The sequence below is a fragment of the Cavia porcellus genome, unplaced genomic scaffold (genome assembly GCF_034190915.1).
Source record: "Cavia porcellus strain 051 isolate PalLab524CR breed Dunkin Hartley unplaced genomic scaffold, mCavPor4.1 scaffold_1, whole genome shotgun sequence".
Lineage (NCBI taxonomy): Eukaryota > Metazoa > Chordata > Mammalia > Rodentia > Caviidae > Cavia > Cavia porcellus.
The window spans coordinates 78,283,361-78,308,377 of record NW_026947484.1 but is presented as its reverse complement, the minus strand read 5'-3'; the positions used below and the strand labels follow the sequence as shown (position 1 = coordinate 78,308,377).

The 25,017-nt window shown below is 37.1% G+C and overlaps 1 pseudogene; it reads left to right on the top strand.

Moving 5' to 3' along the window:
• The first annotated feature begins 340 nt into the window (after window positions 1-340).
• Window positions 341-3,787, top strand: LOC100726211 (centrosomal protein of 126 kDa-like; annotated as a pseudogene).
• Window positions 3,788-25,017: the final 21,230 nt, after the last annotated feature.

Genomic DNA, 25,017 nt, shown 5'->3' with positions numbered 1-25,017 from the left:
AAAGAAATATCTTCCTATTTCCTATGATCTATCATTTGTATTATTCTTTATTTATACTTCAGGCTTCTCATAAGAGAACGTAAGAGAAACTGATTGTTAAGCTTTTGTGTCTTATTTATTTCACTTAACATTATGGTCCCAAAGTGGATCCATTTTCCTACAAATGACTCAATTTTATTATGGCAGAATAGTACTTCATTGTTTATACATACCACATTTTTTTTTATTCATCAGCTGATGAATATACAGGTCACTTCCAGGATTTAGCTATTAACAGTTGTGCTTCTGGTGGCCATGGGGAAGGTGCAGGGGTGAGCCAGAGGCGGCGCCACGGTGAGAGATGCAGGCAGCGCAGGCCAGAGGTCAGAGCAGGTCAGGGCCTGGGGGCACTGAATCCAAAGACATCCTCTGCAGAGCCTCTCTCAGCCCTCAGGAGAGTGGCAGGCGTCACCCACCTGGCGCTTACTTAGATATGAAAATTCATGTAGGAAAAATTTTTGAAGAACACCAAATATTACGGCAGCAACAAATATATATGTAGAAACTGAGCACATAAATATTTTGTGGAGTCAAGCCGGAGAAAAAATATTTTTGAAGAAAAACAGAAAGAACGTGAAGAAAGGGAACACCAAATTAAAGAACAAATATTTCAACAAAGAAAACAGAAGTTTAAAGTAGTTAGTGAAAAACTCCAACATGCCCATATTCCTCTTTCATAATGGAGGAGAGCAGTTTTTTTTGCAAACCAATTCTTCATTAGAAGAGGCTCTCAAACAAAGTCAAGAAGCCAGCTTGACATCAGAAGTACACTTTCCATTTGCCCACAGACCAACAATAAATTGGAGCTCCACTGGTTGTTTCCCCAGTTCCCTTGGAAGCACTCCCTACTTTGGAGTCTTGTTTATCCAGTCAGCCCCATCATCAGCCAGTACGTGGTCTCTCTGATACCCTCAATTGCCTGAACATCCTGGTAGACTAGATATTTCTCAGTCAGCTCAGCAATCTCTTTTACAAGCCACTTTGTCAAAAAGCCCCAGGTCCTTGTAGACCATCAGCCTGGCTCAATTCTTTCCCATTCCTCTCCCTGTCATTCTCCATCTTCTTTTCCTTCATCTTCTTTTACACCCTCTTCTTCACCTTTTGTAATAATTCATCCATTCTCTCTTCCTCTTCTACTTCTGCATCTCTTCTCCCCTCATCTAGACCCTTTTTGTCTTCTGCTTTGTATTCATCTCCTTCTCCATATTTGCCTCCAACTTATTTAGCTTTTCCCGCTCCAGTTTCTCCTGTTTCTATTTCCTTTATAATGTCTTCTGTCTTTCCCCCTGTGCTTCACTCTCCATTCCTATATTCCCATTTCCTTTTATCTATTTTTTCAATCCTCCTCACTGGAGGAAAAAAGTAGAGAAGAGAAGAAAGTGGAGTAAAGAAGAAAGGAACAGCAAAGAAAAAGTTGAGAGATGACAACCTTAAAGAGCTGTAGATTTTTCACCTTCACAATTGTCAAAAAATGATCACAAACATCAAAAAAAATCCCTTATCCAAAATCAATTGGTATATAGAAGTAAAGGAATACAGCATGGCAAACCTAGCTACAAACAAAAATGCCTGAACTGGAGAAAACTCAGAAACTCTTAGAAGATCAGTATTTAGACAGTTTGCATAGATTTTGTGACGAAGTTAAGCAGATAACCTACTCTGAAACTCTTTGAAATATAGTCTTGAGGCTGGAGAGTATGAAGTAATATATTTAACACTTAATGAGAAGCCTTCTTACGACAACCCAGTAGAATTCTATTTCTCTCAAATCAGCAAGTCGGCAATCAACTAATCTAAATCACTTTGATGAAGATAAACTGTCTTTTTCTAAAACTCAACATATAAATAATTGGCTTACAAATTTAGATGCTCAAAATATTCAGTGTGTCACATCTTCCTCAGATATTTTAATTAAATCTGGTGTCTTGCTTTATGGGAACATTTTAATAATAAAGAAAAACATCAGTCCACTTTAAGTAAAACTGTAGAAAGAGCCACAGGTACTACTAATAACTCAGTAGCTTTTGTATATAGTTCACCCATAATTGTACTAGATTTTTTTAAAAAATTGAAAAAAGCTCTAAAATTAGCTCTATGAAGACAAATGACTCTACTTTGGAGCACTCAAAGTGGGGAAGTTATTAGATTCTGAGATCCCAACATTTAAATTCAGCAAAACCTGGCCCACTCTAGATTCTCAAGTCCAGAAGGTGGCTACATTTCCAGACTAAGAGAAATATTCTCAATTAACTCAATAAAATAAAATTACTTTAGTTCCAAGTTCATTTGTACTAATGGCAACACCTCTAGTCTTGTTGTCTAACAGAAATTTGGCTAAGAACAATATGTGCATAAAAGAAATTGATTCAGTACAGTGTTCTGATGTTAGATGAATTAAAAGATGTTATAGATGAGAAGACAATATATTTTTAATTGCAAGAAAAAAGAATTGCATTTATTTTCTGACAGTTTTCAAGTTGCCCATATACCTCAAAATTCTGATTCAAAAGATAAAAATCCTGAAACATCAACATCAATGTGTTATGTAATTTCTAGTTATGACTTACTTTATGCACATAAGAAAATATAATGTTCATGAGCAAAATGGTGTGTAGTTTCTTAAAATTATTTTTAAGAGAGAATCTAAGCATGACATAATTATCTTGAAGCACTATTTACAAAACAAGTGCTTAAATCCAGAAGTCAAAAAGCATAAGCTGTCAGGGATAGTATTTAATTAATGAAGGAAAAAGAAAAAGGTTATAGAAATCCTAAAGACTACTAAAAACCTGAGGTGGTTCGATAAAACTGTTGATATAGAAAGCAATGCTAAAGACACTCATTCACTGAAAAATAAAAGAGGAACAATTCAACAGTGGTCTCAACAATCCATATTATAAGTGATGCTAGCAGCAATGTAATTAATGGTCCTGGTTGTGCTATAAATTCTGCTAATATGAAAAGGAGGTCTCCAAAAATATCTTACATTAGGAAGATCTGGAAAAGATCATATGCCTTTGAACTGTTTCAAACCTTCAGGTTATAACTTCACTAAGCAAACCTGACCAGTTTCCAAAGAACAAAGTAGAATCCCTGTACATAACAGTGATTTGAAAGCTCAGAAAAGCAATCCATAAAGAGATGAGCAAAAGTAATTAGAAGAACAGGATCTGCAAAAGTCCAATCAGGATTTATAATACAAACAGAAAATACCACAATCTGCAAGCAAAGCCAATACCTTTATATAAGCTCAGGGTAAACTAATCACACCTCACTCTCCTCCTAAACCTGTGTCAAATATCAGAAGTAGTAAAAATGTTCAAATGTCTCCGTGTTAATCAGTAATGCCTCAAAATTCTCAAAGCATTATTACACATGACTCTTTTCATTCAAAATGTGTGCTTCCCACAGAACACAGTTTCAAATAATGGAATCAAGAAAGTAGCCTTCCACTCTCAGATACTTGATCTGACCTGGCCACTGTGATACCTTCTTTACCATCCTACTATTATTCTGAGTGCCAAACTTTAGCAAGAACAAATCATTCAAACAGTACTCAGATGGTTTCCCATTAAGATGGAACATTATATTGCACCCAGAGAACTCCTATTTAGAAAAAAGTTACCAGTCTGTGACTCTTAAAACTACTGAACAAGAATCTATTCCTTTGTAGAAGAGGGGGAATAATATCCTGCACCAAAATGAGGGAGCCACTGATAAGAATAGGTTTATGTCTTTGAATAGTTAAAATGTACAGCTTTTTAAATGTGCCTTACGTTTCTCTTATTGAGGAAGAGCAATGCATACTGTATAATATTAATATTAAATTCTAATTTAGTCATATGGAAATAATTCGCTTTTCTTAACATAGCTACTAAAGGTTTTGAAGGAATGTCCCAGGGCTCACCCATACCTGGACAGCATCTTGGAGATCCACAGGGGCCAGGAGTTTGTGCCCAACAGCCAGAAGTCATCCAGGAACCCTCAGTAAGGCTCTTGGGGTCTGGGAAGCTGCATCCAGGGACCTGCTCACACTTGGACACCATCTCTGAGGCCCATAGAGTTTGGGAGTACATGTCCAGTGGCTCTCAGTCATCCAGGAACCCTTGGTGAGTACTGCAAGGACTGTGAAGCTGCACCCAGTGACCTGTCCACACCTAGGAACCCTCAGTGATACTCACAGAGACTAGAAAGCCAGTAACCCACCCACACCCAGGAGCCATCTCTGAGGCCCACAAGGACTGGGAGCTGGTGCCCAGCAACTCACAGTCATTAGCACAACCCAATGAGGACTGCTAGGGCTGGGATTCTGCACTTAAAAACCCATCCACACCTAGGAACCATCTCTGAAGTGTTAAAGGGACTGGGAACCTGCACCCACAAGCGTGTAGTCATTCAGGAACCTTTGATGAAGCACATGGAGATTGGGTGTCTGTGCCCAGCAACCCAGAATCAACAACAATCCTCAGTGAGGCCCACTGCTGGATAGCCCAGTAGAACCAGAAGCAAGTAAGACTTGGCATCTGGATGATTCAGAGGAACACAGGAAAATGCCAAAATGAAAGCACAAAACACTATGAATCATGCAGCCCATCCAGATCAAGTACAGGAGACAATGATATGGTTGAAATTGGAAGTCACACATCTGAAATCGCTGAAATGATAGCAAAGGAAGTAAAGAAACAATTCCAAGAAGCTGTAGAACAAATCAGATAAGAAATAATCACTCAGCTAAAAATAAATGATAAACACAATGAAAGAATTCATAAATATATCTAAAGAAGAGATAGATAAAAAATAGAGGCACATAGGAAAGTGATGGAAACCTTGAACAAACAATACAGGACACAATTAGAATACATGAAATAGATTCAAGGAAATATTCAGAAAATCAAAATTCCATTGAAAGCTGGCAAAATCACATGACTGTAACTGATGACAGACTCTCGGGGCTCAAAGACACGATTGACACTAGTGATCATGAAAGGAAACAACTCTTAAAAATAACAAGGAATAAGGAAATAACAATTCAATGGCTGCAAGATTATGCAAAGAGAAACAATACAAGACTGAAAGGCATCAATGAAAAAGGAAACAATACAAATGATATAAAAAGATTATTTTCAGATATGATAGCAGAAAATTCCACAAAGATGGGAAAAGAACTTGATATATAGATAAGTGAGGCATATAGCACTTCAGTTAGTCATAACCAAAATTAATCTATATCTACACATATAATCAATTTCCTAAAAATGCAGCATAAGAAGAGAATATTAAAAGCTCCTAGACAAAAGAAACAGGTCATCGCCAAAGGAAAGGCTTTCAGAATCATGGAAGACTTCTCAACACACACCATTAAGTCAAGAAGAGCATGAAATGAAGTATTTCAAGTATTGAAAGAAAAACAACGTCCAACCCAGATTGATGTACCTTGAAAAATTATCTTCCAAAATCAATGAAGAAATAAAATACTTCTATGACAAAAAAACTACTGAAGAACATCATGAAAACCCAACCAATCCTACAAAGCATACTGAAAGATATTCTAGAAAGAGATAGAAATGACCACAATTCTGATAACAACAACAGAAAGAAAAAGCAACCAACAAGCAGAGCAAGCAATCATTAATGTAAATGACTTCAGTTCAGCAATTAAAAAAAAACAAACAAAAACAGTCCTGCAGAGTGGATTTAGAAACAAAACCCAAACCCAACAATATGCTATAAAAGAAACACATTTAACTCAAAAGAACATGCATTAGACTAAAAGTGAAAGATGGAAAGCAATGCTCCATGAAATAGGAACTCAGAAAAAGCAGGGGTAGTAATTCAGTTTGCAGAATTCAAAGCAAGCATGATCAAAAGAGATAAAGAAGGTCACTACATACTTTTGGAGGAATCTTCAAGAGGAAGAGATAACAATCATAAATATATGTTCACCAAATATAAGGGCACCTACCTATGTAATATTAATAGACATAAAAAATCAAGTAAGTAATAATACAATTGTAACAATCGGTATGAGTGGTATTACACAAAAGGCTTGTAGCCTAGATGACAAAAGGGAAAGAAGAAAGTCTGGATGCCTCCCTGCATGCTTAGGTTTGGACTGTTTCCCCTCTATGATGCCCCTCTACCATACCACCCTGCCTTCAAGCCAGCCAACTCTGGATTGAAACCCCTACAAGCTGTAAGTTAAAATAAACCTTTCCTCCTTTAACCTTGACTGTTGGGTATTTTGTCACAGCAATGAGAAAAAAAGAAACAGATTTTGATAGTAGTAATAAGGTCATTGTTGTGACTGTGCCTGACCACGTGGTACAAGATCCTTTGGAACTAGCTTATAGGAAGATTTTTGAAAAGTGTAAAGATGCCAATTGAAGAAACATCCCTGGAATGCTGTGAATCAGATTCTAGTCAGAGCTCAGGGAACCAACATGTTGACTGTCATGCAGCTGGAAAAGAACAGGGATGGGAGGTTTCAACTAGGACAAAGTTCTCCAGTGGCAGTTGGGCTCTAGAGCATGTGAGCTATACACTGGCTGAAAATTTGCCTGCTTTTTGCTTATATCTGGAGACATTCCCTGAGGCCAAGATTAAGGAAGGTAGGCTAAATAATCTGGCAGAATTTTAAGACAATCTAATGTTGAAGTGGTGACATAGCTACTGTTAGGGACTTTTGGCCAGCTCTTCTTTGAGATTCAATAGCAAATGACACAGCAGGATGATTTTAAAAGTTATGAGTTTGGCCAGAAAAAAAAATCCAGTAGAGTTGTTGACTTCAAAGATCAGAAGAGAACTTGGTTGCTGAAATGACTGGCATTAAAACCCCAAGAACTTTGGAACTCTTCTTAGAGAATCACAAGAATCGCAGTCTCAAAATTGCAAAAGTAAAATATTTCGCTTTGAGAATAGATTCCCAGAGCACTATATTGCAGCATGACAGTGGCCTAGAGAATTTGTTCCTTGAAATTGGGTTCATGATACTCAGTAATCCAGGCACTCAACCTTTATAGCCAAGAGAGAAGGAAGCCTCACTACTGCTTCAGCTGGTGGTAGGCCTTGGTATCATCCACACTGTGCTGGTGAAGGTGCATGCAGAATCTGAGTTGTGGAGTCAAAAAGATTTTCACCAAGATTTCAGAAGAGGACCTTGTAGGCCACGTGGTGTGGCCCTGAAAGGAGAATGTGTGAAGCTGTGAATGTGGAGCTAGAAGAGCAATGGAGAAACCCAGAATGTGATTCACTTGAGGAAAGCTAGAGTCAGCCCAAAAGAGAAAGAAGGAGAGCTGAAAACGCCAACAGTGCCATAGGGGTGGAATCACCAAAGCCCTTTGGAGTTCACGCCTTACCACAGGCTGCCCTGGATGTCGGACATGGAATTAGGGGAATTAATATTTGTCCTGCTGGATTTTGGTCTTGTTTTGGTCATATCCCCTATTTGTATCTTTTGGAATGAGAATGTTTATTTTGTGCCACTGTACATTTTTTTCATTTGATCAGGGGTGCATAGCTAAGAGTTTGCCTTAAATCTTAAAGGAGACTTTAGACTTGGACTTTGCATCAATGCTGAAATGTTAGGATTTTGGCAATAAAGGAATGTGCACAAGTCTTTCAAGGGCCAGTGGTGGAACGCTATGGCTTATATCGAAATGTCCCCCCAGAGCTACATGTGCTTATAGTTGGGGTTTTGTTTTTGTTTTTGTTTTTTTGTTTTTTTTTGTTTTTTTTTTTTTTTTTTTTTAGCAACCTGGATCTAGGGCAAGTAATACTGGGATTAAGGGTGTATGGGGATAAATTGGTACATTGATTTGAATAAGCATAGTTCTGAATATGGATAATGGGCAGGCTTACCCTGAATGTGGGTGACATCACCCAAAATGCTTGCAGCCCAGATGGAATAAAAGGGAAAGAAGGGAGATTTGCTGTCTGCACTTTGCTGCCTCCTGCCTATCCTGCTATGGACTGTTTCTCCTCTGTGATGCCCCTGGCTGTGCCATGCTGCCTTGGAGCTAGCTGAGTCTGGACTGAAACCCCTACAAACTGTGAGATAAGATAAATCTTTCTTCTTTAACTTGTGAATATCAGGAATTTTGTGTCTGAGCAATGAAAAAACAGTAAGACAATGGATCTAATTTTCAAGTTCTTTCATTAGTCTATATATTAGTCCTCTGTCTCATGAAGAACTGGCAAAAATTATTTTCGATGTTGTAAGTTGTCTTTTCCCTCAATTATTTCCTTTTCTGTGCAGTAGTTTTGTAATTTGATATTATACAATTATTGATGCTGGTATTTCTTCTATATCTGGGGTTCTGTGCAGAAAATCCCACATATTCCTGTCTTCAAGAGTTGCAGATACTTTATCTTTGAGCAGATTGTGTGTTTTTCAATGTTTAAATCTTTGATGAATTTTTATTTTAGCTTAATACGCGCTAAATGATATGGGTCTGGATTCAGTCTTCTGCATGTGGGTAGCCAGTTTTCCCAGGACCATTTCTTTAAAAGGGTATCTTTCTTTAAGCATTTGGCCCCTTTGTCAAAACTCAGGCAGCTGACTGTGCTAGAAGTTCTTTCTGAACCCTCTCTTTTGTTCCCTTGGGCCACATAGATGTATCGTTCCCGACAACACACTTGGTTTTGCTAATGTAGCTTTATAGTATAACTGGAAGTCTGGAATTGTGATGCTTCATGCCTTCCTCTTACCGCACAGGATTGCCTTCACTATTATGAGTCTCTTGGGGTTCTATATGCATTTTAGGATGTATTCTCCGGTTCCGTGGGGAATACCATTTTTATTTTGATTGAGATGGCATTAAATGTATGTATCAGTTTTGGAAGTATAGTCATTTTGACAATATTTGTTCTGCCTATTCAGGAATAGGGGATTTCTTTTTCATTTTCTGAGGTCTTCTTTGATTTACTTTTTCAGAACACTGTATTTCTATTTTTCTTTTTTAAGAAATGTTTTTTGTATTATAGAATTCTTTCATTTCCTTTATTAGGTAATTCTTGATTATTTAATTTTTCTTTAATCCATATGAATAATATTGTGTCCTAATTTCTTTTTTAGTGGGTTAATTACTGGTATATAGGAATGTTTTTGGTTTTTGTATCCTGCTACATTGCTGATTTTAGTTATTAGTCAATGAGTCTTTTGGTGGAATTTTTGGGGTCTTCTCTGTGTAGGTTCATATCATCTACAAATAATGATAACTTAATTTCTTTCATTCCTATACATATTCATTTTCTTTCTTTCTCTTGCCTAATAGCTTTGAATCATGTTTCAAGATCTGTATTGAACAGGAATGATGATTGTGAACATCCTTATCTTAGTCCTGCTTTTAGAGGAAAAGATTTCATCTTCTCCCTATTTAATACAATGTCATTCATTGGTTTGTCATAAATGGTTTTTGTCAGATTAAGAGACTATCCCTATTTTCTTCAGTTTTCTTTTATCATAAATGTATGTTGGATTTTGTCAAAGACTTTTTCTGGATCAATTGAGATGATCATATGGTTTTTGTCCTCACTTCTGTTTATGTGGTATATTACATTGATTGATTTGCATATGTAGTATCATACTTACGTCCCGGGGATGTGTCTTACTTGGCTATGAGATATTTGATGATCTGTTGCGTTAGATTTGCCAGAATCTTGTTGAGGATTTTTGTATCTATGTCCATTAAAAACATTGGCCTGTAATTTTCTTTTTTGTTTGGATCTTTTTCTGGCTTTGGAACTAGGGTAAAAGTAATTTCCAGGAATTACTTTGGGAGTATTCCTTCCCTTTTAATTTCATGAAAAAGTTTGAAGAGTATTTCTATTAGACTTTCCCTAAAGTTCTTGTAGAATTCAGCAGTGGACTAACAGAGATCTGGGCTTTTCGTAGTTGGTGATATTTTATTGGATTATTGCCTGATCTTAGATTATCCTGGGCTTTTATAACTTCTTTGGTTCAGTTTTGATAGTTCACATAAATTTCCATTTTATTAGAGTACAGGTTCTCTAAGTAATTACTAGGATTTTGTCAGAGTGACTAAAAACTACCTAAGGGAATGGAAATTGATATGACTGTCCCAATGAAAGGCACATCCTTGTTTAGGCAGACTACATGTCCACATGACACACATCTGTCTCAGGATAAAGTAGGATTGGAAACAGGGTAGAAGCAGGATTGCTAGGCTTCTGCTGTGATTTTATCTTTTTCATTGAAGTAGCAAATAATTCAGGGAAAAGGAGAGATGAAAGATAGATGGGCAGAAACATAGGGCAAAAATGAAGCCTACCAGGCTGCTTCTACCCTGTTTCTAGCCCTCCTTTATCCTGAGACAGATGTGTGTCAGGTGGGTATGTAGCCTGCCTAACCAGGGATGTGCCCGTCACGGGGAAAGTCGTTTCCACTTCATTTAGGTAGTTCTTAGTCACTTATATAGTGCATCACTAAATGTAATTCTATTTAGCCTAACAAGTAAATATTTTGAGCCTACACTGTTGAGCCACATTTTAGAGCTACAGTGATGATGTGGACAGTGTTTGTACCCTTGAGAAGCACATAACTTTAAGGAAGGTCACTTTGTGTACAGTAAAACAGAGTTATGCAAAGCAAGATGTATAGTTGAGAGAAAAGGAACTAGGCCCAATATGGAGAAGAGAGTAGGGTTTTTGGAAGAGGCACCTTTTTTGTCAGGGAAAGAAAAAAAAAAAAAAGAAATAGGCCCATGGTAGGACTGAAGAAGATGTTGTCTAAGAGATAAGGCTAAGGTATAGATTATAAAAGATTTAACATGCCAAGAATTTAAACATTAGTCCAAATTCAATGGAGATCCTCGCAAGATATTTTCAAGTAGGGAAATGAAGTGACTAGATTTGAATTTCAGAAAATCTGATCTAGTAATACACTACTTTCAACTATACTATTTTAATAAGATGAAATTATTTGTATGCACTTATCTATCAGTGTTTATGTGAAAAAAATGCGTGTGTGTATGTGCATGTGCATCTAGAAAATTCTAGATGTTGTGTCACTCTACTATTCTATTTGCTTTCTTGTTTTGAACACTGAGATGAGCCACTTGGAGTGAAAAACTATAAACTAGACAAGGACAGTCAGAAGCTTCCAAAGGAACATAAAACCCAAGACATCCCAGTGTTAGCTGGCCAGTCAATAAATTCTATGGAAATTTACTACATATTGCCTGAAGTTTTTTCTACCTCGTTGTTTTTGCACTCTTTGTCTTTATGCCAATTCAGGTCTACATAGATAGATAGATAAATAGATAGGTAACCCTCACCGCATAGAGACAGTCTGTAATTGTGAATTGTGTGTTTTTTGTCACTATCCTTGACATTGTTTCTCACAAATAGATTCTGCATCTATTTTCCATTAAGGTTTAAATGAATGATTAACAAATAGAATCCCATGTCTTATTTATAAGGATGTCACATTCTAGCTTACCTCTGAGCTGTGGCTTTTATCCCCACTGTTCATATTTCTCCATTACTGACATGGTAGCTTTCACAAAGCCAAGACTTCACACAGCTAAATAGTGCCTAAAAGAGAATATCTCACTAGGTTTCTTTCTGTAAATCAGAGAATAAGTCATAGTATGAGTAACCAAGCTTGCAGAGCAGGATCCTTGTCTGTAGTGGCTTACAAAGGGAAAGAACGTCATTTTGGCTTTGTCTCTCAGCTCCTAAAGGGACCAGGAGTGTCATTTGTCATTTCTGTAATTACCACCAAAGGCCCTTTATAAACCTATTTAATTCAGTGGATCTGGTCACTGTAAGAATTCTGACTAGCACTGTTACATGACCTTAGTTTATCCTCTAAGATTTCTTATCATTTATTTAAACTTTCTTTGATACTATGTGACCACAATGATGTTCCTGTCTGTCCCAAGCAATCCTTCTTATCCAAAGTAAGTGTCTCTTCTTTTTCTCTCTCTCAGTTCAATTTTGGAAGTCATTTGTTTGTGAAATTTATTTCCAGTAATCTATTAATGGTAATCTATTAATTTCCCATATTATTCCTTCTACAGATATTTGTATTTTCACCAGAACGGGTTTCTCTCAAAGAAATACATTTTCAAAGATTATAGTAAAATTGGCTTGTTTTCTGAAGAAATCTGCTTCTCATTCCTTTGTTTTGCTAATAGTTGTAGTATTAGAGCTATGACAGAGGTGCTTTGCCTGCAGTGGTTGGATACCCAGTTGGAACAGACATGGATCTTGCCTTTTAATAAGTATTATTTAACAGTATAAATCTGTGCTTACAGAAAGCTTGTGGTTTATAGGCATTCAATAAAATTCATTGAGAAATTAAACAGAGTTAAGAGATGAAGAGACCAGAGACAGATTAGCTTCCCCAGTATTCGGCAACTTTGCAATGAATCAGAGGAACAGAGACTATTCTAGAAATCGAAGTTTAATAGAATACCTGGAAAGGCAAATGTGTCTTTGATTAGTTAGTGCTGCTGAAAAGCAGGTCAGCTAAATAAAACCATGAGACATTAAAAAACTGATTAAGAGAAACTGAGTTCTTTGAAATCCTAACTGGAAGCTCTAAGGTTTAGATCATAAGAAAATATTAAAATTATCTAAGATACAACTCATTATATAATTAACAATACTTTAAAACTATAGCATTCACAATAATAGTTGATCATACAAAACCTACACATTAAAATTATATATGCATTCTGACTAAACAGTCTGTCTGTCTGTCTCTCTGTTTCTCTCTCTCTCTCTCTCTCTCTCTCTCTCTCTCTCTCTCTCTCAGAAGCAAGTTTGGAAAAAAATTTACCAAAATGTCAAATAAAATGCTCACTTGCAAAAGGTGGAATTATGTGTCATTTTAATTTTTTTCCTATACTTTTAAAATTTTCCCCAAAGCAGTTTAAATACCTAAGGTTTATAGGCCAAAAGTGTTGTTTTTAAAAAATAGTCACAATGTAGATTAAACATGTTAAGTAACAAGATGTCCATTTTTATTGCTATAATGAAATACCAGAGCCTGAGTACTTTACAAAGAAAATACATTTATTTAGTCTAGTTGTAGAGGCTAAAAACATAACATCAGTGGAGTTCTCTCACTTTGAACTCTGGTGATGGCTAATAGCAAATGCTGTCATCATGGTAGTAACAGAGAGAATCATTATATGTAGATACAAGGGACCAGAGAACAGAAGGGACCAGTCTTGCTCTCTTACAGTGACTCATTTTTGCAGGAAACAGCTGAAATACTATGAGAAGTAAGTTAATTCCTTCTGACATTAATACTACAAATAGCCTGATTACCTTGTACTGAACTCCACCTCTTAAAGTTTCTACTACCTCCCAAAATGCCACCCTGAGGACCAAACTTCTGATACATGACCCTTGGGGATACACACAAACCATAGCAGTGTTGTGTGTGTGTGTGTGTGTGTGTGTGTGTGTGTGTGTGTGTGTATGTGTGATGTACGGAAAATTTAACAGTATAATGTGTGTTAGAAGAAGCTCAGCAGAGATCTACTTCATAAATGTCAGTGAAAACAAACATCTTGCTAGCAAGAAATTTTGCTTTTGACTTGGAAGTGTGATTAGATTCACTTTGTTTTTATCTGTTCGAAAAACATCAAAATATGCCTAATAACTCCAAGAAACAAAAAGGTAGCAGATGTCATTTTCTCCAGGAAGCACTTGGATGGAAGGAGATCTGTGATGATGGAGCTGTGATGATGATGATGGCGGACGGGAGGACTGCGCTGGACCTTTCCGGAATGCTGGTTCTGTGTTAAGAAACTTGAAAATTACCAAATGACCCTTCACTCTTCCTTTAGTCAAAACAAGAATAAAATCATCTGTAGGTATTTTATATAGGTAAATGAAACTGGATAGGGATTTTCACAAATCTATCAAGATTTGTAGGTAGCATTTATCCTTTAAGGTTGTGTTAGTCACTTTCCTCATCACTGAGACACAATGACCAACAACCACTTCAGAGAGATTTATTTTGGCTCACATTAAAGTCAATGACTGGGCAGGCCCAAAGCAGAAATGGCTTGGCCATAGGGCACGTAAGAGGAAAGCAGCCCACATGGTGGCAGTCAGGAAGCAGAGAGAGGGAAGGAGCCAGGAAGTGAGATACACCCTTCCAGCTCACCTCCAGTGACCCGCCTCTTCTGAACAGAGCCCACCTCGTAACAGAAAGTCAGCTATATAACCTTCATGATTCCATCACATTTTAAAGTCCCACCCATAAGACTGTGAGGCCTTTGGGAGACATTCTCCATTTAATGATAATGATGCTTGAAGTTGAAATACTACATGTTAGAACTTCCTTTGTGATGTGTACAATTGTATAGTTTCATGAAAAGTAAATTTTTAAAATAATTTTTATCTTCTTTTCCACATGTGTAGATCGTTTCCTTATTTTTATCATGGGCAGGTATTTGCACAACAACCAGTAAAAGGAAGATCAATCCACTCTAGAGGATCGAAATTAAGACAAAACAAATAAATTTTCATAGTGACAAGACTATAAGAAAAATATGGCCACTTCCCTTGGTGCATGCCTTTGGTACATAATGTAAGTGGTACATAGATTTTTCTTTTTTATGTCTCTGGGTATTATTTGAACTTTCTAAAATAAGCATGGTAATATAATACATATGGCATTATTCTAATTTGCAAAAGATAAAATTACATTCTTACATAATATATATCAGGGAAATACATAGGTACATAATAGGTAGAAAATGATAGATAGATAGGTAGATAGATAGATAATGTGGGATAGATTAAGAATGGCAGAGGAAAGAAAGCTGACTTTTTAGCTGACAATAATATACTGTTTGGTTTTTTTGGTAACAATGTGCATGACTTTAGTAATTTTTTTATAAAAATAAATCAGGAAAAAATATAGGGAAGTTTGACAGCTTAGGCTGGTCTCCCCTGGCTCTATGCACCCTGCTACCAAGGGTGCTTTTATCTGACCTAGAGAAAAAGTCTCTGTAGTACACAGCTCCAGTGTCTCAGGCTAAGCTCTTAATCATGTTCATACCTTTTAAACTACTTCAAATACATTTTAAGTAAATGGCTTTACATAGAAGTCTCCCCATTTCTGCAGTGCAGTTAAAGGTAGAGATGTAGAAAAACTTAATTAGGAGCCCCAGATTTCACTTCACTGAGTATATCATGTAGGAGATATTAGGAGCTATTAACACTAAAGTTGTTTTGGATTTTTTTTTCCTTTGAAAACTAATCTTTCAGGTGGCTAGAACTGTTTATTTCATTTAGTTTTGTCTCCTTTAACCTAGAACAGAGCATAATCCTAATTCACAGAGGTCAATAATTTCACAAAACCAAGATTCAGCAAATTTTTATGCCATTTCTCTTTATTGTATTGGCTTGTAGAGAGAATTACGTTTGTCAAAGCATCAAAGGAACTCAGTTTGTAGAATTGTAGCGTTCAGTGCTGCTGGAAGAACACTTCAGAAAAGTGCAATAGGTCTAAAGCGTCGCTTGTTTCCCGAGGAACTCTGATCTCTAATTTGCATAGTAGCAGGACATAGGTCACTAGTAGCAATGGGAGTCAGCAGCTGCTCAGGGACTGAGAAACTCTGAGATTCCTTTAAGTGATAAGGAAAGCATTCTCGCCCTCTCTGTCCTCTTGTTATTTTACTCACTTATTTTGCTGACTTCATTTTGTATCCTCTCTTACACAAATTTGTCTTTATTCTCTGTGTATGTGTTGAACCCTTGTTTTTTCCCATGGAAATACAAGCCATGCTGGAGTTGAATCCTCACTTCCCTAGAATGTGATCTTACTTGGAGAAAATGTCTTTACATAACCAATAAAGTTTAAATGAGGCCTTTGCTGTACGCTCTTATCCAGTGTGAACAGTGTCCTTATATATAACACCAGGTACTATGCCATATATATCCAAAGTCACATCTAAAAAAAATCTCCTAAATAAGGAGTGGATGCATGCAGAACACTGCATCAGATAGAACTAAATTCTGCAGTCCGAACATATTGTCATTTATGTGCCTCTGTGCAAATTAGGAATCCTGATATTATGTGTTACTTTCTATCCAGAAAATAGATGTCTATTGTGATCACGAGAGTCTATTTTTATCTTAGCAGTCATAATTGTGTAAAAGATTTACTTGATGTAACAACCTGTCAGGAAGATAAATGAAACAAATCCACAACCACATATCTAGCAACCCAGAAACCAGTACTCGTCAGCAAGAACTGTGTCCTGATTTGCCAAGATGAGATCTCAGAAGCTGAATTTCAAGCCAGGATTAGACTGCACTACTCCAGTGACCCAATTTATTCCAGATGGCAAGCTTAATCTTTTTTTCCCCTTGGTAAATAATCAAAAGAGGCATTGGTAGGCTGTATTCTCAGAAAATTATGTGTAATGTGTTAGCATATTGCAACTTGTTAATTCTTCATTGTGAAACCTTTTTATTACGGGAATATCAACCAGCCAGGATTCCCCTGCACACCAACACTAGTGCACACACATCTCCTGGTGGCTACTGGGAATCACCTCAGATCTTGTCAACTGCTGTCCCTTTGATGGTAAAGTTACCAACCTTTTACCCAGAGAATAGCTAATAACAAGACCTGTCATAAAGGTTCATATCCTTTTTTAGTACATAAACTACTTTTAAATGTATTTCTAAGTTACCTTTGTGAACAAGTTAGAGCTGCCACAAACTGTTGAACAAATTGTTCAACATGATCATGAGTGGGTTCTATATTTACCCCTAATGACACAATTTGCACTGACAAAGGTTTTGGAATTCACTAGAATTGGGCCCTGGGTCTTAGCCTCCTTGGTGACCTCTCTGAGTCTCCAATCCCTTCTTCAGGTTGGGATGCTATGCAGAGTTTCCACAACCTTCTAAAGTAGTTCAAGATAAGAGAAATATGGTAATATAGAGAAATATAGTAATACCTTGCTCCTCGAACACTTCTGTTTGTGAAACAGTTCAGTTTGGAACTGCAGCTGTCAACAAAATTTTACTTATGTTCACAAGCTCTGTATCAGGTTATGAACATGACCATAGCCATCTTCCCCGCCACGAATATGAGCCCACAACTGTGAAATGAATTAAATCAAAGAACCAAAGTACTACTGTGCCTTCACCTCAGGGTCTCTGTAGATACTTTGGCCTGATTTGGGTAGGTTTGTGTGGGCAGCTCCTGCCGCTTTTGTTGTTATACTAGTTCTAAAAGTGTTATCCTAGACGAGTAGCTTTTACATTACTTGAGAATTTATAAAGTGCAAATTCTCAATTTCACTCACAAAACTAAAACCCAAGAAGCAAGGTCATAAGAAGGCTCTCAAATGATATGCGTGCTCAAGTTTGAGAACCTCTATCTGTAGATAGAGAGAGGCCTGAGTTTAGATGTAGAGTACTGAGAACATTGAATGGCATCCAAATAGAGTGAGAGGAGTCTGGAGTGCCTACCCAGCCTGGGAAGAGGCTATGCAAGGACTGGAGCCAGTAAGGTTGGGAAAGACATGAACTGCCATGCAGAGGAAGAGTAGCCCAGTGGAGGTAAAAAATGATTTAAAGAATTGAGTTTCCTAGTATAATTCTTAGCTCATTTGCTGCATGATGTGATTTTTTTCACTCTTATTCTCCTACCTAAAAGTCTTTACCAACATTTCTACTGCCAGCAGTAGACTTAGTCTGGTGGTCACCTCATTTTAAGGAAAGAGGAATGAGGGTTTGGATACATATCAAAGTATGAATAAGAATAGAGCAACAGTTATTAACAGGAGCAAGACATCAGAGTCAGAGATTATTATAAACTAGGACAGTTTTTCAACCGCAGCATTGCTGACAGTTTGGGCTCGGTAGTTCTTTGTGGCTGCTGTCATATTAATTGAAGGACACTGAGCAGTATTGTGGGCCACTAAATGCCAGTAATAGTTCTATTCTGCTTATGACCATGAAAAAAATGTCATCAGCCATTAGCAAATGGGAATAAAATCATTCCATTTGAAAACCCCTATTCTGGAGTCTTCTGAGAATACTGGATTTCCTTAAGAACATGTAATGAGTGAGGTCACTGGGGTGTGCTAAGCCATTCTTATCTGGATCATAAGTGACCAGTTAATCTTAGCTGATGTTTCTCTACAGAATAACATGAAGCATAATGATATTTGTAAATTACCTAATACATGTAGTGTCTTTTTATTTTTCATTTCTTTTTCAAATTATACCTTCTCTTGATTTTTCATTTCTACTTTTTTTACACTAAGCTAATATTTTAAAAAAAATTTTGTACTACAAATCAAACTCAGGACCTCATACTTGCCAGGCAAGCACTGTGCTGAGTAAAAGTTTTGACTAGTATATCATTTGCCAATAAAACCTTGAACTTGGTAAATGGTGCACGCGGGTTTAATGACACTTGACAATGGAAGAAACTTACACATTAAGAAAATTATAAAGATACACATCTGAAATTTTAAAACTGTTAAATTGAGGAGAATTCAAAAAAGAGTACTTAAAAGGGAAATTATTGTGATATAGTTAGCCTGTTTCCATCTCCCTAAAATGAAGTGCAAAAAGAACTCATCTTTGTTAAATTTTCTTGAACTCAGCTAGGTTCAAACTTTATATACATTTAAGGGTTTACTTGAATCTGTGAACCCCACATTTTGTTATTTCCTGGTAATCTCTCTGACTCTCTCTCTCTCTCTCTCTCTCTCTCTCTCTCTCTGTCTCTCTCTCTGTCTCTCTCTCTCTCTCTGTCTCTCTGTCTCTCTCTCTCTCTCTCACTCTCTCCTGAGGGGTGTTTAAGACTGAACCAAGTCTGCACTGATCTCTATTTCCTCCCCAGGCTGGGCTTAAACTTGAGAGCCACCTGCTTTGCCTCCCAGAGTGCTAGGCTCACAAGATCATACCACCATATCTAGCTTCTCCTGTCTTTTTATTTTCTTTACAAATGTGTATGTGTGACCTGAAGGTAATTACTTTGAACCCTTGGGACCTTTGTTTCCACCTGTTTCTAAAATTCTTTCTTTTCATTCTGGTTAGACCATTTCTGGTCTATATAAGAAATGAGGTAGTAGTTTTTATTTCCTGCTTTCATCTATCCTTATCTATTTTTAAGACATATTTTCATATGTTTTGAAATTTTTCAAATAAAATTCTATCTACTTCCTAATCCCTGGTCACTGCTGTAAAAATTCAAAAGAAAAATATTGGAATGCTAAGTGTTTATAAAAGTGTAAGTATATTCTGAAAACCAATGAAATTATTTTTAAAAAGTACATTGTTATATGTGAAAACAAAAAGACAGCAGTTCAACAAATAAGGAAATAGTTATGACTTGCTGCCTTTACCTATGAAATAGGGTTCACTTTACACATGACTTATGGCATTATGAGGACTAAACAATTAAAGTCTTTAGCACAACACTGGATATATATATGCTACATGCCTATATATAATTACAACATATAAAAGCAATATGAGCTTGTGAATTCTTGTGAATTCATAATCCAATCACCTTTCAAAAGCCCCACCTATGAGTGCAAGAGGCATTGAAAGACATTCCAGATTAAAACCATAACATTTCCCCTTGGCCCCCAAACACTCTTGCACATTTCTTTATGCAAAATGCATTTAGTCTCATCTCTAAGAATTGCAAAAGTTCTAATAGTTTGAGCATTGCTGCAAAGTCCATGTCCAAAGTCTTCTCTGAGACTTAAGGCAAACTTTTAGCTGTGAGCCCCTGTAAAAATCAAAATGAAAAGTAAACACTGCCAAAATACAAAGGAACAGGGTAAAAACTTCTTTTTAAAAAGGGATAAAGAGGGTAATTGAAAGAAGTGAGACTAAAGCAAAACCAAATCCTAGCACAGCAAACATTAAATCCATAGTTCTATGTCCTTCTTCCTGGGGCAATTTATGGTGAGAGTGGAGCTCCAAACCACTTAGGCAGCTCTGCCCCTAAGGCATTGTCAGCGGTTATAACCTTTATGGCTACTTTCTTGGACTGGCTTTGCTCATTCTTTGTGGCTTCACTCAGATGTTCGACATCCCTGGCTTCCCTGACTTGCTGGGGTCTCCACTAACTTTCAACTGAAGTCACTCACAGTTTCACACATTGCTTTCTCAGGGCACATTATCTGGTCTCTTATGCCTTCTGCTGAAATCTGGGTGGAAACTTTCCTGACCCCACAACAATTACATTCAGCATGTCTGTAAAATCAGCACCACATGTACCAGGGGGGCAGTAGTCAGGCCCCCCTGACTTGTGGCTGTACTCACTTTCTGAGCACCTGAATGGCTGAGCACTGTGAGCCAAGTCCTGGGGGATCAGTGCCCTAGACACAGTGGCAAAGCTGGCATGTTACTTGTTTTACTTTTAAGACAAATGATATTAATATGTGAGTTATTTCTGGAGAAGTAAAATCTCAATATTCAAGTTAATTATAGCATTGACATTATGTGCTAAATAATGGGTTCTGTATTGCAGTTTGGGAACTTGTCACTAAAAGTTCTGCCATCACTTCGCTAGGCTATTATTTTCCTTCTTTTGCAGGGTTCCCAGGAATTTTCTTCTCAAATCAATGCAGAGCCTGACAAGGGTATGCTCCTGCTGTGTCCTATGATGCTTTCAAGCCATCTTTCTTACTGTCCTATTGTAAAGTACTTGGCTTCTTTTTAATGCTAATCTTTTAAGCAAACAAACTTTCCTCAGTTCCAACTTTACAGTCCCAGAACTTTACCCGAGTGTCCATTAGGGCCAAACTCAAGCCTTTTTAAATCACTCAATTAGGCCATTTGCTGTTGGTTCCCAAAGTAGAACTGGCTAACACCCAACAGTACCCATGCTACTATGTAAATATTAGGTTGCTATAAAATTACCTTCACCAGATTAATTAAATTGCCCTTAACCTCAGTTTCCTACAAAGTCTCAGGACATAAGCAAAATGCAGATAGTTTTTTGCCAGAAGATAACACACATGACCTGAAGTCCAGATTCCAAAGAGAGTCATTGTTTCAATTGAAACCCCTACACATGGTCTTCATGGACTATGGTCTTCTAAGTTCTGACCAGAATCTTTTATCAACTCAATTTAGAGCATTCTAGAGCTGGGAAAAATCACTGAAACTTTCCAGAGTTTTCTTGTGATCCAGTTCCAAGGTCTTCTGAACTAATTGGTTAAGTGGCATCACATGCTCTGATACAAAAATCTTAGTTACATTTATTATTATTCAGACATATAAGGCACCTGCAAATTAAATGGTGAGAGGTTTATTTTAGTTGCAATTCAATAATCTCAGTCCTTGCATGGTCAGCTGCCTCTAGGCCATGGCTGCAGAAGGATGTGGGTAGAGGAGATGTGCTCATAGCCTGGCAACTGACTATGAAGCAGTCTCTTTCCATTTCTATTATGAATGAGTATATTTAGTAAACCAAAACCCATAGTGTTCATAGAGATGGACTGTTTTATTTACCATCTGTCAGAAACTCTAAAGGATCTGAGAATTAACCCTGAGATTTGTAAGCTAACAAGCCAACCTATTCTAATTTCATGGATGATAGCAGAGGACAAAAACAAACACCTCAGTCTGAGACAAAGAACTATTTATTACTCATAGTAATAGCAGTAGTCAGAGTATTAAATTTTTTATCTGATTCTCCAATTCCAGTTCTCACAGGATGACACAAAGCGGGGTAGGATGATCTATTCATGTGCAGTGAGTTCGTAATGACAAACAACCTTGACTTTAGGGAAATTGCATCTTTACTCAGGTGTAAGTATGTATCCTCTGTACTCTGGAGGGAGACACTGTCTGTACTATCCAAGGCTGTTCACAGATATACATCTTTGAAAAGATAATCTTGAATGAAGGCTTCCCATCTTTCTTCACAAAATGTGAAGAAATGCAAGGCAGTTTCCCAATGATACTGTGCCATAAGCTCTTGAGGACTGAAACCATGTTTATATTCATCTTTGTAATCATAGTGCCTGCTACTCAGGAAGCAATTAATAAGCACACTTTAGATAAATCACAAAATGTGTAACACAGTGTGTGGGGTCAATTAAAATTTTGGTTAAGCATTAGGCTACTCTATCCTTTAGAAAGACAGTTCTGTTAGTTTACAACTGTATTAAATTGTCACAAATGTGGCTTAAATCTACAAAAGTTGTTCTTATAGTTCTGGTGGCCAAAAGTCTTACTAGATTAAAATCAAGTTGCCAGTTAGGCTGCTTTTTATTTGTAGGTTCTAAGAGCAAATCTACTACTTATCTTTTCCAAATTCTAAAGGCCTTATTTTCCTTGATTTGGGTCCCCTTTATCCGTGTGTGTGTGTCTGCCTGTCTGTCTGCCTGTCTACTGGGATTTGAACCCAGGGACTTTACGCTGAGCTACATCTGCAGCCTTGGTTTGTTCTATTCTATTCTATTCTATTCTATTCTATTCTATTCTATTCTATTCTATTCTATTCTATTCTGAGACAGGGTCTAGGAACCAATTAGTTCAGAAGCTAAATTGCCTAGGCTGGGCTCAAACTTACAATTCTCTTGCTTCAGTCTTCCATAATGCTGGTTGCTGGAACCGACATCTCAGCCCTTCCCATCTCCCTCTTTACCTACAAAGATCTTTACTGTTGCATTTGGAACACCAGAATAATACAGGTTATTTTTCCAATTTCCAGTCCATTTTGCAACTTGTGGTAAAGTATAATCACAGTTTCAAAGAACTCACATATGGAAATCTCTGAGGGGGATCCTTACTCTGCCTATAATTATTTACCGTTCAGTGGGCAATCAGGTTTTTATTTTTTCAATTAGATATCCCTGAAGTAGAAAGCATAGTCATCTTGTTTAGGGGACAAGAATGACTTTTTTCCTTCACACTACTTTTTTTTTGTCTCAAAATTTACATTTGGAATGCATGTAAAAATATTTTCACAAGTCTGTTTAGCACCCAAAGTATGCTAAGAAAAAAAGTACTTTCTAAGAAATAGTAGGCAGCATACCATGTTCACTTGCAATCTTTCCACACTATATATAGGAGGTTATGTATATTTTCTATTCTATAGATTCCTTTCCTCAGAGATAATTTTTGCCAACAGCAATGAGTTCCTTTAAAGGCTTAGGAAGATACTTGAATGTTCCTTAATGATGTGTTTTATCTGACAGAAAAAAAAATGAGGTTTAACCTAATATGTGCTAGGACTTCTATTAGGCTCTTAACCTGACCATCTCAGCTAATCTTGAATAAATTAGATAGGTACTAGCATGGCCGTAGTATAGAGCAAGCACAAATCACATCCCGGTTCTGACTCTACAATCCTAAAGCTAAAAACCTGAGCTAAATTTCTAACTTAGGTCTGAGTTCTTTTGTTTTTGTGAAAACAACATACACACAGAAAATGAATAAAACATACTTATAAAGTAAACACTCATATAACCAACATCGGGGGCTGGCAAGTATGGCCTATGAGCTGAGTGAAGTCTTCCCCTGTAAATAAAGTTTCATTGGAACACACCCATGCCAATGCCTTCGCCCATTGCCTGTATCCATTTCCAAACTGTAATGGCAGAGTTGAGTGACAGAAATCATATGGTCCAAAGACCTAAATAATGACTATGTAGACCTTCACAAAAAAGGTTTGTTGGCTGACATGATTAATTGTAGCTAAATAACTATGTGGGTGCCGGAATTTGGAGCCTGGTTGAAGGAAGCAAGTCATGGTGGTGTGGCCTGGAACAGATTCCTCCTCTCATTGCCATGCTATCCTGCCTTGCAACCAGTCAGCTATGGACTGAAATCTCTACTGAGAGCCTCAATGAATCTTTCCTTCCTTAATTTGTTGGTGTCATGCGTTGTGTCCCAGCACTGAGCAGGAAAGAAACAAAGACACTGAATCTTGTAAACAGTAGACTGTGGGACTTCACTGCCTTTACAGCATTATAATCGGTCAATCTCTTTTTCTCATTTTCTTCTTACTCTCTGCTTCCCGCTCATCCTCTCCTCCCCTTCTGCTTCTCCTTTTCTCTCCCATCTCTCATGTCTCTCCTCCCAGCCTCTCCCCATTTCTATTTCTCTTACTTCTCACCTGAAGGTGACCAAGAGCTTTGCCAAGAGTCTAGAGTCTTTCTGTTCAAAACTGTCCCTGTGCTCTGTCAGTAACCACTATCGTGCTGTAGTGAGCATAGATTTTTAATAATGCAAAACGGTACTGCTGAATAGTTGTCTGTGTTTGAATTTTATGAGAAATATCCCACCCATCTCCTCAGTTATATATGCACATGGGTTACTGTTGAGTATGTATGTAAGAATAAAATTGCTGTGTCAAAGAACAAGGGTTACTTCTTACTTTGATAGATCATTTCAGATCAGTTTCCCAAGAGTATTTAAAAATTCATACTCTGATCAGTTGGTCCAACCAGCACTGAGACTATAAAATCTCTGAAGTTTTATTTAATTGTGTGTTAAGAATATAAAGTTATCTCAGTATCTCAAAGTGGTTTTGCCTGCATTTTCATGATAACTGCAGACCTCAAAACTTTTTCCTTAAAATAAACTGCCCACTATAATTTCCTCATTCTCTGAAATGATTTTTCTAGTTTTCTCTATTAGGTTCTTTATACTTTTATTGATTTATCCTTCTTTATATATTCTGCAGACTGGTCCTTCATCAGTTGTGTGTGACACAAATAGCCACTCAGTGGCTCTCCTTGTCACTCCTGTTATATTATCTGTTGATAAAAAGATCTTCTTGGTTTTTAATGTTGTCCAATTTACAACACTTTCTTTTATGGTTATCATTTTTTTGTGTGTGTGTCTTACATTCTTCCCAACCTGAAGATACTCTCCTGTGTTGTCTTCTTAAGGCTTTACTGATTTGCTTTTCATGGGTCTTTAATGAATCTAGAATTGATTTTTGGATGGTATAACATAGAAGTCAGTAATATTTTTTCTATATTGCTA